General features: G+C 33.6%; 1 long non-coding RNA gene and 1 pseudogene across 1 annotated transcript; one reads left to right on the top strand and one right to left on the bottom strand.

Annotated features, from left to right (window-relative positions):
* The first annotated feature begins 3504 nt into the window (after window positions 1-3504).
* Window positions 3505-5443, top strand: LOC125200905 (uncharacterized). The gene is made up of 3 exons (XR_007172806.2): window positions 3505-3602; window positions 4038-4090; window positions 5190-5443. It is a non-coding gene; the product is annotated as an uncharacterized LOC125200905 (long non-coding RNA).
* A 1358-nt stretch (window positions 5444-6801) lies between these two features.
* On the bottom strand, window positions 6802-8642 carry LOC148932352 (uncharacterized; annotated as a pseudogene).
* Between the last annotated feature and the right edge of the window lie 9788 nt (window positions 8643-18430).

The raw sequence follows: 18430 nt of genomic DNA, 5'->3' as shown, positions 1-18430 counted from the left end.
GCGCTGCACGACGGAGGACCAGGTGGCAGCGTGTGTGGGGCGACGAACTGGAGTTGTTGTTCGGTTGGGACAGTGATAGAAGGAGAGAAAGACGAGATGAATAGGGGATGGCAGCGGCGGGGACAGCTGCTGGACGTCGGCGACGGAGGTGGCACTGTGAACGGCCGATACTGGCGGGTGAACTCCGAGAGCTGGAGGTTGACGGCGCAATAAAAGAATAAGAGAGTAGGCAGAGATTTCACTAATTCGAGGAATTCTGGTCGAGAGAGAGAAGTGCAGGAGGTTGTGTCAAATTTGAGAAGGAATGGTGAGTTGGAAGTTCCTGTAAGAACGAATTTGAAGGGGGAGAGAATCACGAAGAAGTTGCTGTTGTTGACTTTTGGAAGACTTGTGGATTTACATATTTGAGTTTTAATGGAGGTTGGGGAAGATGGCAACTAGATTGGTCTTTGCATTTTTTATGGCATCAATTTGATGTTCAAAGGTGTGATAATAATTCAATGAAAATGAAGATGAAAAGTATAGTATACACATTTTGTGAAGGTGCCACGTAGGATTTTGCTTGTTTTTTACTCTTTCCGTTCCACAAAAGATGTCACACTTGTGGTAAGGCACGAGATTTTAGGAGGTTTTGTTTTATGTGTTTAATGAAGAGAGAAAATATAATTTTTATATTCATGTGAGAGAACTTTTTTCAAAAAACGAAATGTGACATCTTTTGTGGGACAAACTAAAAAGGAAAGTGTGACATCTTTTGTGGGACGGAGGGAGTAATATTTTAAAGAGTAAACACATGTCGCTATTTTATTGGTGGGGTAACAAATGGGTAGCATGTGGGGGAGGTGATCCGGTCCGGTTACCACATGTATGCACAGGACAAACGATATTTTAAACAATGAATATATATTAGTTTAAAATAAAGAATATTGAATAAATAATTATAAAAATGTATTTACAGATAACAACTAATTAAAATAAGTATTTGTAATATTATAAACAATTTAAAATATTAAAAACAATCACAAAAAGATATTTGTACTTCTCTCAACTCACTCTTAATGAAACATTTCATATTTTAGCAAATGATTGTATACTATTTTAATTATTTAATATGAGTGTAGTAGTATAAAATTAAAGAAATACCAAAAGAGGAGATGTGTGAATGACATAGAATAAGACATACAAATAAAGAAAACTGTAATACTACTATTTATAAAAGAAAAAAAAACAAACTATATGAACAAATAAATAGTTCACCAGTTTCGATTAACAAAACATAAGTATTCATAAATGCGAACAAAAACATAAGAAAAACAAAATAAAAAACCAGTACTTCATAAGTTTTGAAATTGTAACATAATTGTTTATAACTAAAAACATGTTTTTTGTCCAGAGCCTTTGTCCTAGCGGCAAGGAGCTTAGACATTATTGTATGAAGTGCCGAGTTTGAGCCCTCTTGACATCACCTGTAATTTCCCCCTTTCTATAGGAGTTTATTTGTAATTTCCTCCTTATAGGAGTTTAATTTTTTCAAAAAAAAAACTAAAAACATGTTTTTTTTTAGAATTAAGTGGACATGATAAAACGAATAAAAAAAAATCACAATTAATAAATTCATTTTCATCAATAGTACATGATAATATTTTGAAAATCATAAAAAAGAAATAGAACTCAAAGTCATAAACAAAAATATCTTATCTAGTTGTAGAATAAATCAAAATCAACTCAATTATAACTATGTGTACTTCTAGTCATTTAAATATAAATATATTTATAAATTATATATCTTGAATATAAATATGTATTTTTAAGTAATTTCAACATATTTAATTGTATATTATTATACACAACAACAATTAATATCATGCAATATTGTTCTTTGTTTGATAATGATAATAATTTTAGATTTTTGTTAGAAAGACAATTATCTTTTATTAAATTCCATGTTATCAATATCATTTAATTTCATTTTTTTATCTTTTATTAATAGTAAGAAACAAACAATTAAATATATGAATAAATTAGATCATAGAAATTTAAAATTTCCTTGAGAAGCCAAGATAAAAAAAAAATTGGATCATCCAATAATCACATCTTAGTTGACTACTTATTTTCTTATGTTTAATTTCAGACCATGGAATAACTTGATATGCATGACCAAAGATTAAATGCAATTTTTGTATATGAAAAAAATAAATTTCTTATTTCCCCCATATATACATATAAAAAGTAAATTATCACTTAAAATAAGTGATAATAGCTCATTACTTAAAATTTATACTACACTTTATATTATAAGAAGTCTTACTTATATGTTTAATTTCAGAACATGGAATAACTTGATATGCATGACAAAGATTAAATGCAATTTTTGTATACGAAAAAAAAAATTCTTATTTCCACCATATATACATATAAAAAGTAAATTATTACTTAAAATAAGTGATAACAGTTCATCACTTAAAATTTATGCTACACTTTATATTATAAGAAGTCATACAAACTTTATAAATTAGATTTAATTTTAAATATTTATAAATTCATCTAATTTCGTAATTTATTCTATAAAGTCTGTTGTATTGTTCAATTAATTTGAAACTAATTAAAATATATGAAATTATATACTACGAGTCCCATTATTCACAAATCCGGTCTTAAAGACCAGACTAGAGACCAAATTAGGGCCATTAGATTTAGATTTTAATGGATGAGATTACACCATGTCTCATGAATTTTGCTACTTCATTATGTAAGCAATATATTTCAAATCAGGGGTATTTCGGTCAAATTACATCTAGGTTAAGAAAAATTCAATACTGTTTCTCCTCATTCACGCCGTTCCTCTTCTTTCTCATCTCTCTCGCTCTCTTCTTCTCCAAATTGAAGAATACTTCTCCAAATTGAAGAATTTTCTTCCACAAAGCGACGAATCTTCTTCTACAAAGCGACGCTCATCTTCTGCTCTGAACCAATTCTCATTTCTACTGCAAATCGACGCTCAAACGCTGCTTCTCTGCCAAAATCGACGACTCCACAACTTCCTCTTCTACTATCGACGACATCTCAAGCTGATTCAAGTCGATTAGCCACATATTCGAAATGGTTGACACACGAAAGTCGTTGACCGGTAGTCGTCGATTAACCACAGATTCAACATCTCTATCCGTCGATTTCAGCATCTCTATCTGCAAACTTCAACATCTCCATCAGCCGACGTCCACATCTCCACGCGATTTGAAATAGTTGACACCAGAAATTCATCAATGGAAGGTGAAGGTTTATATTATATTGTTTTTCTGAACTTCCTATTTTGAAGTCTATGACTAAAATTGCTTCGATTTACTGTTTCAAATGGATGTCAATTGCGTTCCGGCAGAAAGTTATGCCTCATGTAATACACTGTATTAAAGTTTTATATTTTTCAAAATTCGACTTTACTTCATACTTTCTTACTTTGGTTTATGATTTTTGCATAATTAGTTCATCAATCAATGGATAACAAGTTCAATTAGGGGTGAAATATAATCGTTTGCTGGTGGCTAATTCGCAGCGGGTCGACAAAGCTAATCTCGTGTGAAGTTCTTTTGCTGGTCGGCTTGAAGGTAAAATTGAAGTGATACCCTATTTGTGAAGTAGTAAACTCATGGACTGAAGTAATAAACAATGAAGCTGAACTGCCGTTATATGCATAATTTTGCGAATAATTATAATTGTAATGAACTAAATAACCTATCTAATGAAGTATTAACCTCATGTAATGAACTAATAACATGATCAGATGAATTTAACTTTGTTGTATATATAAGTTTTACAAATATCTAATATAATGAAGTAATAACATGATCGGACGAACTTAATTCTAGTTAATATGAATTGTATTGTATATAAGTATGCAAAAATTTGTACTAATTATGAAGCAAATAACCTAGTTGAGCGAAGAAATAACATGGTTGTATGATCTTAAATAATTTTTGAACAAAGATTTTTGTTTCTCATGATTTTTGACTAACAACAATTAATTTTTTATTACTTCACAGTACTTTTGATATTTGAGAGATTACTCCATCCTCTGGCCGAACCTCTGATTCAGGTAAGACACATTTGATTTTTGGCTTTGATTTGTCTTTAGGAGATATTACTTCAATATTTGATTGTTGCATAAATCTATTACTTCACTATACTTTTGATATTTGAGAGAAAATGTATAAAAACAATTTGGCTGCGTAAATCGATATAGTTAATTTCATGAGGATATTACTTCATTTCATGAGGTTATTACTTCATTTGATGTGGCTATTAGTTTGGTGCTTGATTTTTGTTTTTTTTTCTTTCGATTATATGTTATTAGTGTGTGCTTCTAGTTCATTTCTGGACTCATTTGAATTATGTGGCAAAAAATAATCTGCATCTTCTTAATTTGATTCATTTCTTCATAATTTGGAGACATTGCTTCGTGGAAATCAAATCGCAAGGAAAGTTCGTCTGATGTTCGTATGAATTTTATTAACTGTGTTGTATGCATATTTTGCTAAGAAATACTCCCTCCGTCCCCCATTAGGAGTAGCACTTTGACTGGGCACGGGTTTTAAGAAATGTAAAGAAAAGTTGGTTGAAAAAGTTAGTGGAATGTGGGACCCACTTTTTTATATTGGTTTTATAATAAAATGTGAGTGAAATGAGTCAGTGGAATGTGGGACGTACTTACTATTTATGGTAAAAGTGAAGTGCTACTCTTAATTGGGGACGGACTAAAATGGAAATTAGTAACTCTTATTCGGGGACGGAGGGAGTAGCATTGAATGAACTAATTAACCTATTTGATGAAGTAGTAAATTCATGGGATGAAGTAACTGTGTTGTATGCATATTTTGTGAGAATAACAATTGAATGAATCAACTAAGTTATTTGACGAAGTTATAACCTTATGAAATGAAGGAACATAAACTGACCTGTTTTGTATGCATATTTTCCTAAGAAATTAATTTGAATGAGCTAAATAACTTATTAGTTGAAGCAATAACTTCATGGAATGAAGTAATATAAACTGACTTGTTTTGTATGTATATCTAGCTATGAGTATACTTGTAATAAACTAAAGAACCTAAATATGATGTTACATACTATATTGATGATGTAATATAAATAATGTTTCAAATGTTGAATTGTTGTTATGTGTTTCTTGTATACAGGTGAAGAAAACGCTGGGGAAAAATCCTTTAACTCACAGCTAGGTGAGAAATCAAATTGGAGGAGCGAGGTGAAGAGTTTCAGGTGATGTAGTTGAGGCATGGTGACATGCTGATGAGGACATTTGTGCATTCCATCCCCACGCCTAACATATGGGTGGTGCCTAAAATCACTGCCCAGACCATTGAGATGTGTTGGTGTCAATTTTGGATGATTTCTTGTATTGGACAAGTTTGTGTTTTTTCCTTTTTTTGTGATGGAGATTCTGTATCGGTTACTGTGGGAATAGTGACTATTTTGGAGAAAATTTAAACGATGTTAGTTCACGCACAGTAATAAACTACTATAATGAAGTAATAAATTCAAATTCAAATTATAATAAAGTAATAAACAACATGAATGAAGTAAATAATTACAGGAATGAAGTACGAAACCTACTGGAATGAAATAATTTAATATAAGAAAATAAGCACATCACTTGTATCTTCTCACAATTCTTGAATCATGCCGACCAACCTCGCCGTATTTGGCGCATTTACTTCATTCAACTATTGTAACATTAATGATATGTTTATACTACAGGAGTGAAAAAATCGAAAAAATACAAATTGTTAGATATAATTCATTCATTTGGATATTTGGTTCATAATAAGTATAGCTCTACACAAACTTATAGTTATGGTAATAATACTTCATTCAACTTGGTGATTACTTCATTCAGCTAAACTATTAGATCTGTATATCACTATAAACGAAAAAAAAAATTGAAAAAAATATAAATTGTTAAATATAATTCATTCATCAACAAGGTTCAACAATAGATTTTTCATCGGATTGGTTAAATTTTTTTATCAAAAATAAAAACACATCAGGTATCCAAAAAAAAGTGAACTTTCAAATAAGTTGCCTTCTTCTTCTACCTCTAATTCTGAATTTGTATAAAGAAGAGTGTCAATTGGTGTTTGTAGATCACCATAATCTGAATTCTCCATGAGATTCAGAAGGTTTATTACGTCATTCTAGTAGGTTTATTACTTCATTCCAGAACAATGACGGATGGAGGTGGGTTCGCGCGGGGTCGGCCGACCCCACCGTGGGTCTATGAATACCAGAAATTTTTAATTGTATTCAGGCGTTCGATCAACCGTCGACCCCATCGTATGACCCTCTGCCCCAAAAACGACAATCTTTCTCTTTGAAATATACAAACTGTACATTTGATCGTTGTTTTGTGATTTTTGTAAATGAGAGTAGTAATGATTTATTCACATGTCAATCAAGAAATCATATATGGTGTCTGTGTTGGTCATTCAGGAATAGGTATGTATGTTATAGTGTGAGAGAGATTGAGCTGTATTGGTGGCTTTATCTCCTTTCTTCTCCATATCCATCAAATGCTCTTAATTTTAGAACTATCGTGCATGTCATCTTTTATGTAATCTTTATGTATTTGATTTGTACTTTTTTTTAATGTTACTTTGTGAATCATTGAATGGCTAGCAGCAATATAGCATTATATGTTTTGTTTTTATATAATTTTATTGTGAATCATTTTTTCAAGGAACATTACCTAATGAAGTATACACTATTTTTACAAGTGGAGACGATATAATTTCACAAATGGTCAAACTATACATTCACCAATTTTACAAAAAGTTATCACAAATTATCTAATTTATGCACTAAACAACTTAAAGTATGAATTCTTGTATGAAAAGTTATTAAAATAATCTTGTTTCTTTGATGATTTTACATCGACAACGTCAAGTGGGGAAGAAAATTGATCTTAGTGATCCGATGTGCCGATTGGAAGGGTTGTCGCTCAACGCATAAAATTAATATAGGGTTTATTGCTCACTTGTCCGACCCCATACGAAATATTTTCTGGATCCGTCATTGTTCCAGTAGTGAATTACTTCATTCCACTTTGAATTCATTTAAACTTTTTGCAAACTTTAAAAAGAATTGATTGTATGAAGTGTTTTAAAAATAAAGTACTTTTTTCTTTATTATGATTTATTCGTATGTCAATGTTGATGAAGTTATAACCCCACTGATAAAGTTATAACCTCACTTAATAAGAGAGTGAGCTGAAGTAATAACGCACTTGAAGTTCAATGAAGTAAAAACCTATTTTGATGAAGTGATATACTTGTTGAATTACATTTATAGTTCATTACTTTATCCAGTAGATTTATTACTTCATTCCAATAGTTAATTACTTCATTCCAGTAGATTATTACTTCATTCCACTTTGAATTTGAATTTGTTTAACCTTTTTACAAAATTTAAAGCGAATAGACTATGTGAAGCGTTTTCAAAATGAAGTGTTTATTCTTTATTATGATGTATGTCAATGTTGATGAAGTTAGAACCTCATTTAATAAGGTAATGGACTGAAGTGATAACCCAATTAAAGTTTAATGAAGTAAAATCCAATTGTGATGAAGTGGTATACTTATTGAATGAAGTAAATAATATAACCGAATGAAGTAGTAATAATCTAGGTGAATCAAGTAATAATGTAACCGAATGAAGTAATAGTCTAGTTGAATGAAGTAATTTAGGATGACAGAAATCAGAGCACAAAACAATCCGAACAACAAAAACCCACTGGAAGAATACACCCAGAAAGACATAATTATTCATGATTATCCTCCTCCACCGATCAATGTTATGCGCCTCAAACATCTGCAATCGCGCGGCCATCCGCACCGCCCTCCCGTAGTCGATCACAAAATTGCTGGCGCCGTTTAAGTACACCATCACCTTCACCAGCTCCGTCCCCGCTCCAACTTTCCCTAAATCATCCAAACACGTGTCCACATCCTACTCCGCCGTCGAGATCCGCTTCATGATCTTCGCCCTCTGCTCGTCGGTCCTCGTTTACAAGAACGTATCGGCCTCGATCGCGGCCAAAGGGCGTCGGATCTGGTCCAGCGCATCGCGCAACAATTCGGAACAGTTGCCGAACAAAATTGAACCGATCAAGCGCTGGAGATCGTCGGTTGCTCCTTGGAGGGACAGACCGAAGATTTGATGTGGATCTGAGACTAATTTGTGGCGGATTAGGGGCTGAACGGTGCAAAAACACGCCTAAAAGTCAAAATTGGCATAGCAAAATGTTCTCAGCGCTTGATTGATGTGAGACTGGTCGTGATGTCTAACCAATTATAGAATTACGTGGTGAGAGCCGTCGGCACCGAGCCTAAACCGTCGGATACCAAGCCTCCCACGGCAATTAATTGGAGAGCTTCTCCATCTCCACCTGATTGGAGATCCACTTCGCATAGTGCTGCTTCTTCCTCGAATCCGATGCGGTAGGGCGGGGTAGGCTGCGCGCCGGAGGTAGTTGGCGTGGAAGATGAGTGAGAATTGTAGAGAGAAGTGGATTGGGTTTGGAAAGATAGAAAGAGATGCATACTGCATAATATTTGATCTTCCAAAATTACCATTTGTTAATAAAAAAATCAAATAATTTAGTAATTATTAATAACCATTAGATGTGATTAATGGGTGGATGAGATTTGGTCTCTAGTTCGATCTTTAAGAAGGGTTCGACATTGATCACAACTCTATATACTACTATTTAAAATATATTAATAGGATGAGATAAAGAATTATATATTTGTGTTTTAATTTAGCTGCAAATCCAGTGATAGAACCAAATATTTTGTAGCCCACTTTCCGCAGCCCAATAAAAACAAACAATCCTAAAAGCCCACTTTCTGCAGCCCAATAATTAAAAAAAATGGAATGAAAACTATCCTCAGAGCCTACTTTCATGCAAATAATGTTATACTAGACACACCTATGTTTTAATTAAATGGAACTTATTTTTCACCTAATAACAATATATAACTTTTTGAATATGAAGAAGAAGAATGGATGATGAGTTACTGTGCAAACGTGTAAAAGTAGGGGAACATAGGACAGAATTGAGGTAACGCCCCAAAAATAGTCTTAGAAGAAATTTGCTAGTTTGCTTAAGAAATCGATGAATCGAGGCTTATGGTGAATAATACAATACCAAAAATTGCAATAATTTATAATTGTGAATGATAATTTCTAAGTTTATATATGGTGAGAAGCTAGAATTATATTTACAACTTGGAATGAATAAAAATTAGAAATTTGTGAGTTATCAACCGAAACCGTTTTAGCTCGTTATCTCAAAATCGTTGAAGAATAAATTAATATATTAGAGAATTATAATGCTATGAGAAATTGTGATTAGAGTTAATATAAAGTTATAAAGAAAATGAAAATCTTATAATATGTTATCAAAAGGGTAAATTGCCTAAAAGTCACAAACTTTGGGGAAAGCTTGGTTTTACCAAACACTATAAAAGTTGCACCTAAAGTCACGAACTTTATCGGATCGTGCAAATTTTCCAAACTACCCAACCCGGTGGCATATTTCCATTAAAAACTTATCCCACGTGGCATGCCGAAGGCATGACTTGGCAAAATTTCTAGCTTAACCCTAAAATCAGGTAATATAACCTCTTTTTGGCTGATTTCAAAAGCGCAACTCCAATTTAATCGACGGAAAACGTAATCGACAAGAGTGAAATCATCGACAAATGGTTTAGGGATGAAATCGGCAACGTGAAAAGAAGATTCAATAAAAAAACATAAAACGACATCGTTTTGTGCCCAATCAAAAATTTTGCCAAGTCACGCCTCCGTCATGCCACGTAGGATAAGTTTTTAACGGAAATATGTCGTCAGGTCGGCAGTTTGGGAAATTTGCACGATCCGATAAAGTTCGTGACTTTAGGGGTAACTTTTATAGTTTGTGGAAAAAACCAAACTTTCCCAAAAGTTTGTGACTTTTTAGGCAATTTTCCCTTTATTAAAATTTATAGAGTTTGTAAATTAGAGTTTTAAGTTTTAACAAACATGAAAATTAAAGGGACGATTTTTATTTTGTTGTTCTTGGGAGATTAATTAACCCCTATTTGTTTACTCAAGCTATAGAATGTTCTAGTTAGATAAAGAAAAATCTAGTGAAATAAAGAAATGACACTTGGCAAATAAAAATACCAGAAAATAAAATAGTACTGAGAGAACCCATTTAAATACACTTCCACTATCATGCTTCCCCATTCTTCATCTTCTATCATCGACACTTTTCCTCTCATACTCCAAGTTGTATACTTCAATCTCTAACCCATTAGATGTCGAAATGTTGATACAAACATGTATACAAGAATTATTGAGGAGGTGTTACATGTAAAATACAATGTACAACATGTCAAGAGGGGTAGCTCTTTTTAACAAAGAAGATAATTGCTTGGAAACTCAAGGCCAAATAACTTGACTGCCTATGGTGGAGAAAGACTATCATCATCAGAAGGTATTGGCCGGTATTAAGAACTCGAACACGGTGAATATGAGATTATTAAACAAGTCTACGTCTACTTTGTTGGTGGTGGATGTCAATTTCACTTTGGATCACTGGTTGTGTAAAAAGTTAACAAACCAAAGATGCTGATATAGAGCTTCGTCGTCTTTATGCTCGGGAGTACATAAGAAATCATGAGACGTGGTGGGATCGTATTGCCTCAGACTTTAGTAGTATTTTTGGCCCTGTTGTTGATGACATTAGATCACTTCACTCTGTTGATTAGTATCACGGGAATCTCAACAAATGGAATTGTCATTAGCATCAAGAAGAATCAACCTCCGAAGGGCCACCTTTCCAACACAAAAGATCGATCGCCAATTGACCTACAAGTTTTACAGAAAAAAGACGTTGATGAGCTCATATTGTTAATTAATCGCGCCATAAAGTATCTGTTCTTGGAAACAACTTCTAAGTGTGAACCTTTTATCCCGCCCACGATAGATTCGTTCTGTCTAAAACAATTGAAAAATTGGAATCGTTATTCCAGTCGCTTGCATAAACAGTGCGATCTCAATCCCGTAATATTCTGGGAAGAAGAGCAAACAATAAAACTTTTATACGCTGTGTATTGGGTACTATATAGAGACAATACTCAATTAGCCAGATTTATTGTTCTCGATGCTTTTAAGAATACTAATTGGCATATACAAGTGGAGGAAAAGCATAACGAGAACATGAATGAGATCTTAAAGGAGATTAATACATTTACTCCGATGGACAAGCTGTGATTTTGGCGGAATTGCATGCAACATATGGTGTCAATAGATAAGGCTCTTAGCCAGGATCATAGTGATCGCGAGACCACCCTTAGATTTCTCATTACAGTAATTCCAGAGTTGACTACTGAGATTGTAAATGCCATGCATAAATTGATCACTTGGCTCCCACAAAGCCCGAGGTAAATTTTGTAGTTATTAATAAAATTTATAAATTAGAAGAGATTTTTTTAATTATATTTTTTTATTTTGTGCAGGGTTTCGAGAAACTGACACTAGAGCAAAAGGATCTATTGTCAAAGGTAAAAGTTCTGTTTAGCGGTATGAAATGGAAGTGGAAGTATTGACTATCACATAGTAAAAGCTAAGGGGATTTGAGATTGACTGGTAGTTAATTCTATAGAGTACTCTCTCTGTTCCATGTTAATAGAGTCATTTTTCTATTTTGGAAAGTTCCAAGTTAATTGAGTCATTTCTATTTTTGGCAAAAAGTAATTCTCTCTTTTACTTAATTCTATCTTAATCTCTCTTACTCTACTCTCTCTTACTTTTTCACCATTCATTTAACACACTATTCTCAAACTCCGTGTCAAAAAGAAATGTCTCTGTTAACAAGGAACGAAGGGAGTATTTGTCTAGACTAGTAGATCTTGTTAGTTTATTTGTTGTGATATGGATCGGAGTTACTTTGCTAATAGTACTATATTTTTATTACATTTATCGAAGAACATCTATGCAATAAATGACAATATTTTACTCAGCTTATTTATCTAATACTCCTAGGTAAATAGGTAAATACTAACAATATATACTCATCTTTTCCTTTTTGCTTTTATTTCGGCATTGTGTTTATATTAAGCAGAGTAAAGGGTCAATTTTGGTCCTAAACATATGGCCGAAATACAAATTTGGTCCAAAACATTCACTTTTTTAAAAATGGGACCATAACAAATGAAATTTATGTCGATTGGATCCATTTTTTACGGTTCCGTCAACTTTTGACGATCAACCGTCGATTAGCGAAATTTTGACCCAATTAGGCAATTTTGATTACTGTAGCATACTTATATATATATATATAGATTTATTTTTTTTTGAAAAATTTGAAAATGCAAAATTGAAAATTGAAAATTGAAAATTAAAATGTAAAATTAAAAATGCAAAACTAAAACAAGTTTCTAATCTTTTAAAAATGCAAACAAGTTTCACGATTCAGTTTGAATTTTTCATTTCTCCCTTTCTTTCTTCTCTTTCTTTCCCAGGACCCTAATTTTATCTTTCTCTACAACATCACCATACATCGTCTGACCCATCGGATATGGCCGAGTCGAGGTCAGTAGCATATGATGTCAAAAAACAAGTTTTTGTGTCACTTGCACAATCAAAACCATCATCAAAGTCAAGTATCCACCATCAAACAACAAGTACCTACCATAAAAACCAGTAAACACCATCAACATAATAAACGACAAACTAGTCCTTGATATTCATAATCATGTTCAAATACATCATGAACATTTTACAATTGGAATCAAGGGTAGGAAGAACTAGGGTTCGTCGTCGTCCTCCCTGCATCGTCTTTGAATTGGAGAAAGCTTAACTTCCGTGCTGGTACTAGGGTTTGCCGACAGATCTTGTTCCATTTGCTTCAGAGGAGGAGAAGAATGGTGTTCGTCAGAATCGGGCTCCGACCACCCTTCAGTTTCACTTTGATTTTAAGGCGGGCAGAGGCTGGACTTCCTCTTCCTCGAATACGCCGCTTTGACGTTCACAAGTCCGTCGGTGGAGCGGAACTCATGATACAACAAGTTCCACTCATGGCCGGCGGCATCGACGGCGTTCTCAATCTGAATCAGACTTAAGGGTTTTTGTGGATTGTGTAGAGAGAAAGAAGAGAAAGAGTGAGTTGGAGAGTTGGGGAGGAAGTCGATTCGTTTCCAGTATTTGGAGTGTGGTGAGGTATGATTTTTGAATTAGAAATGGAAAAGGAATTAAAAGAGTCTTAAAAAAAATTTAATTAACAAAATAATTAGATGTCTAATAATCCGAGATTAAACCTAATCGGGTCAAAATATCACTAATCGACGGTTGACCGTAAAAAATTGACGGAACCGTAAAAAATGGACCCAATTGACACGGATTTCATTTGTTATGGACCCGTTTTTCAAAAAGATAATGTTTTGGACCAAATTCGTATTTTGGCCATATGTTTAGGACCAAAATTGACCTTTACTCTATCAAGTACAACCGTATACTCGACATAAATACTCCACCATTTACATCTGGAATCTCGGGAACCCTAGATTTTCAATTATATATCCTCTTTCGAGATTTCTATGTCTATGCTTGTATTTCTCAAGTGTTTTAGCTGAGGACAACCTATTTATTCCGAATTAGATGCTTAGCCACCGCGCTTAGGGCTGGACAAAAATACCGAAATACCGAAATAATGCACTTATTGTACCGAAAAAATACTGAAAATACCGGTTTTTCGATATACCGTGGTTTTCAGTACGGTATGATACTGGTACGATAACGGTATCAATTTTCCTATATTGCAGTATACCGTGATATACCGAATACTTGGTATATAACCTAGAATCGATATACCGTGGTATACCGAATCCTCGGTGCATACCAAAAAATGGGTACATGTTAAAATATTATATATATTACATTATATTAATATATTTATATAATATAAAATAGAATTAAAAAGAAAAATATCCGAAAATCCTACTTTTAAATATTTTGTGTATTAAAGAGATTTTTTTTGCATAACAGTATACCGTAAAATTACAGTATACCGCAATAACGGTAAGGTAACGGTATCAAAAATTAACGATATCGAATTTTTGGTATTTCGCAAATGCGGTATACCGAAAATTCGATATCGTATTCCGTACCTACGCAAGGTTAGTGATCTGAAATCAGTATACTCTTTCATTTTTTTAATCGGGTAGCAAATGCACGAAAGTTTATGCTAACTCTGAACTGCTATTTTGTTAGTTTGTTTAGGTTGACCAATTTTGAACTAGTCAGATTGTTGAAAACGGTTAATCCTTTGGGGATGAAGGTAAACAATACCCTTCTAGTGATTTTGCTTGTTGCCTCAGTAATTTCTTGTTCGTGCAGCTGCAGATTCGGAGGTAATGAATCATGATAGCTCCTGAATTAATCTAAAGAAGGCAGATTGCCGCCGGAAAGAGAAAAATGTAATTCCTCGTCAAATCATTGTACGGGTGATGATAAGACCTTGGTTGCTTGTCTGAGAGTTCCTGGGAATAGTATGTGATTTGCTTTCACATTATGAGGTTAATTTTTGTTTATTTCTCTTCATTGGATTGTAGTATATCTGTTATGGTTTGGAAATAAGCACTTCAATTGCTCTTTTAATGATGTTTGAATTCAGAATAAAGATGTATGCAGTACTCTAGTGTTGTGACAAGAAATTGGGGGACATGTGATCTTTACTTCTTACAATATGTTTGCTTGTTCTCCAGTTGTTCTAATGATATCAACAAGCAAAGTTTCCTACTTGATTTTCAATATGATTGTTCCTAATGATTAACAAGTAATGTGTCCTACTTGATTGCTGCCCGAAATTATTTTTTCTTCAACTTTTCATTTTGCCAACAATAAGTTTATATATCTGGTCTAGCTAGAATCTAGATTAGCACACTCATCTTGCAAGTTTCTTCTGTAAGAATAATTGAGCTCGACCTTATGAGTGCTTTTGATGAACTAGATTCTTGGGTGTATGAAAACAATAATAATTCTTGCTCTTTGAATTCCAGAATTGCCATTGCTGTCACTTTTGATCCAGAACAAAGGTAAAGGTTCTCAGAGTATCACAATTTCAGCCCCTGACTCAGTTCAGATTAAGCTGCAAGTGAGCAAAGATGCATAGGTATATAGATGAAAAAGGCCATTTCACGAATTAATCATTGAACAAAAACGGTGCAACTCATTTTTACCTTACATTTTATCATATGCCGTGTCTCACATTATTATCTATATATATCAAATCTGTCAGAAGTGTTCCTATTCTTTTAGGAGTACTACCATTCATGATTATACCGGAATTTACTGAGAAGGGAAAATCCCATTAAATGCTGGCAATGTGTACTCATAAATTTTAATATGAGTTTTAAACTCCTTAATATGCTTCAGTCTTGAGAATCTCATTATTAAGAATTTTGTCCTTTTCAACTAGAAACAGACACGTTTTTTATCTTTCAGGTCAAGGTTTTTCTCAAAGATGTGGAAAACGGCCACTTCATGACATGGCAACTGCACTCTCGATTTGAAAGATGAATTCTATCATAACGTGAGCTCCTCAAATTTGAGCATAATAGAGATTCATTGCAATTTCTTTTTGTTTTCTGAAAAATATGATTTCAATAATAACAGATCTCTGATTATATATGTGGGGCCTAAACTACAAATATGTAAATCCACGTCATCTATCTCAAATATATTGTATAGTCGTATAATTATTAGATTTATTTTCATAGTATGATAGGTTTTATTTATTTTTTAATTTTCATAATCTTTGTATCTCTATATATTATCAATAACGTAAGAAATAAAATTAGTGTTATTTTCTTTGGTGCCTAAATTACAAATATATATGGTCAGAATAATAATCTTATTTGATTTATTTTTGTTACTCCCTAATTATGTTTGTGTATTCTGCAACATTATCATTATAATTATTATTTAACTATGTACTCCATTTTTATAAAATATTAGTAATAGAATTTATTTTATTTTCATATATTTACATCCATTTATATATTCACGAAAAGTAAGATTTATATTAATTAACGAAATAAAATTATTATTTTAGAGCGATATTGAAATTAAATATTGAGTGACCTATGAGATAAAATATTTAGGGCCCCACCATAATACAATTAATTAGAAAATGAGATATTTATCAAATCTAATAAATACTTCCATATATAATTATCAATTAATTATGTAAACCCCGTAACTATGGAATGAAATATCCCATAAATATATTATCAATTAATTATAATAATACTAAAAAGAATGAGATATTTATGGGATCTAATAACTTCCATATATAATTATCAATTATTATATAATCCCGTAGTTTTGGAATGAAATATTCCCGTAATATGATATCAGTAATTAACTAATTATGGAATGAAATATTCCCATAATTATAATTATGTTATCAATTAATTATGAGATTTGTAACAACAGCAAAAAAAATATAAATTGACATAACTATTCTTTTAATCCCATTATAATTTTCCTAAAGTTTTCTCTCCATCTTCCAACCGCGCCGCCTCTGAAAATTAGGGCCGCCGCCGCCGACGTCGACGTTTCCGCCCAAAGTTCTTGCATCTTTACTCAATTTATCATCTTTAACTTTGGACTAAATTTTCGTTACAAGTCAATATTCACTCCATTTTTCTAAACTTTGTTCTTTCTTCCAGGAAATTAATTAAACAATGGAGGAAGAGGAAGAGGAAGACCAAATCAGAACAATAATTTTCTACTCAAAATCGACACATTTGAAGCCGCTAAAACCACGATTCTCTCCCATAGACGGAAATCTCGTCCCCAACCTCCGCTTCAACTTGAGCTCCATCGGCCACTACGTCTTCGAGTTTGAAGATTTAACTATCCGCTTCTTTCACATGGTCTCCCGCTGCCTCTCTCACCGTGACTCCGACTTCCACCTCTCATTCGACGTCCCTAGGTACTATCAAGCTGACGACGAATTCGTGGAGGAATGCGTGCTCTACGACATCAATTGCGGCGTTCAGTCCCTCCACCTCCACGCCAAACGCACACTAAAGCTTCCGCAACCGTTTCTCTCTTGCAAGACGCTGCGGGAGCTCAAGCTCGGCAGGCGTGGTTTGTTTTTGTACCTGGACGCGTATCTTTACCTAATTTGAAAACCCTTCATCTTGAATCCGAGTTGTCCTTCCGTGATGATGGCAGCAACACGGAGCCTTTCTCTGGCCTTCCAGAGCTTGACAAGCTTACTCTCATCGGTTGTTTTAGAGACGGCTTTGTATGAGGGCACCATAGCTTAGAGTTCTTGAAATTACTACTTCCTATGACCCTGCAGTGAAAGTGATTTAAGTGAATCTCCCCATGTTGGAGCAAGTCTATTTAGACATTCATGAGACTAGACCTGGTACAATTATCAATAACACTTTCATTTTGTTACGAAGCTTCACCAATTTGAAAATGTCACCACAGTTTCATTGACTTTGGATACTCTCAGATTACCTTTCTCTTAACTCAACCTTACAATACAAAGTCTCCATCAAAGTTGTCCAAAGTCAATAAGACTGTGGCGACACATTCAAATTGGTGAAGCATCCTAACAATATGAATGCGACGCCGGTAATTGTACCATGGCCTGGTCTCATGAATGTCTAAATAGACTTGCTCCAACATTGGAAGATTCACGGTTGCACACTCTCCAAGCCCTATGTGACTCGTATCTAAAAGAGGTAAGCAAGGGAGTGTAAATCTCTTTCACTACGAAAGGAGTAGTGATTTCAAGAACTTTAAGCTTTGGTGCCTTTATAACAAGGCCAAAAATAAAAGAACCGATGAGAGCCGGAAAAAGGCTCCATTTTGTTGTCATTACCGTGGAAGCACAATTCATTTTCAAGATAAAAGGGTTTTCAAATTTGGTAAAGATAAGCGCCCGGGTACGTAAACCAAATACGAGCTCCCGCAGCGTCTTGCAGGATATAAACCCTACAGGAAGCGTTAGTGAGTGGTGTGGACGCGGACGGATTGAATGTCGTGATTGATAGCGTGCTCTCCTCCACAATTTCGTCCAAGAATTCGTCGTCTAACTTTTTTTTCCTTTTGAAATGTAAGTCGGCCTAAATTGTTGACCCTAATAAATGTGAATATTCAATAATAAATTATTTCATCAAATAAACTTCCAATTTTAAAGATTTTGCCTTTTGGTAATCGAGATCATCGTTCCTCTATAAATAATTTGGTAGGAATGTTTCGATTGTATCTCTATAAATAATTTGTAGGAATATAAGTTTTTTTAGGCTACTTAGCATTTGTATTTGTTAAGCATTAGTTTAGGCGCGTGCTA

Source organism: Salvia hispanica, chromosome 2, assembly GCF_029641045.1.
Source record: "Salvia hispanica isolate PSC_SH4W2 chromosome 2, Shi_PSC_v1, whole genome shotgun sequence".
Taxonomy (NCBI): Eukaryota; Viridiplantae; Streptophyta; class Magnoliopsida; order Lamiales; family Lamiaceae; genus Salvia; species Salvia hispanica.
The sequence above is the reverse complement of the archived record's forward strand: the minus strand, read 5'-3'. Positions and strand labels throughout refer to the sequence as shown.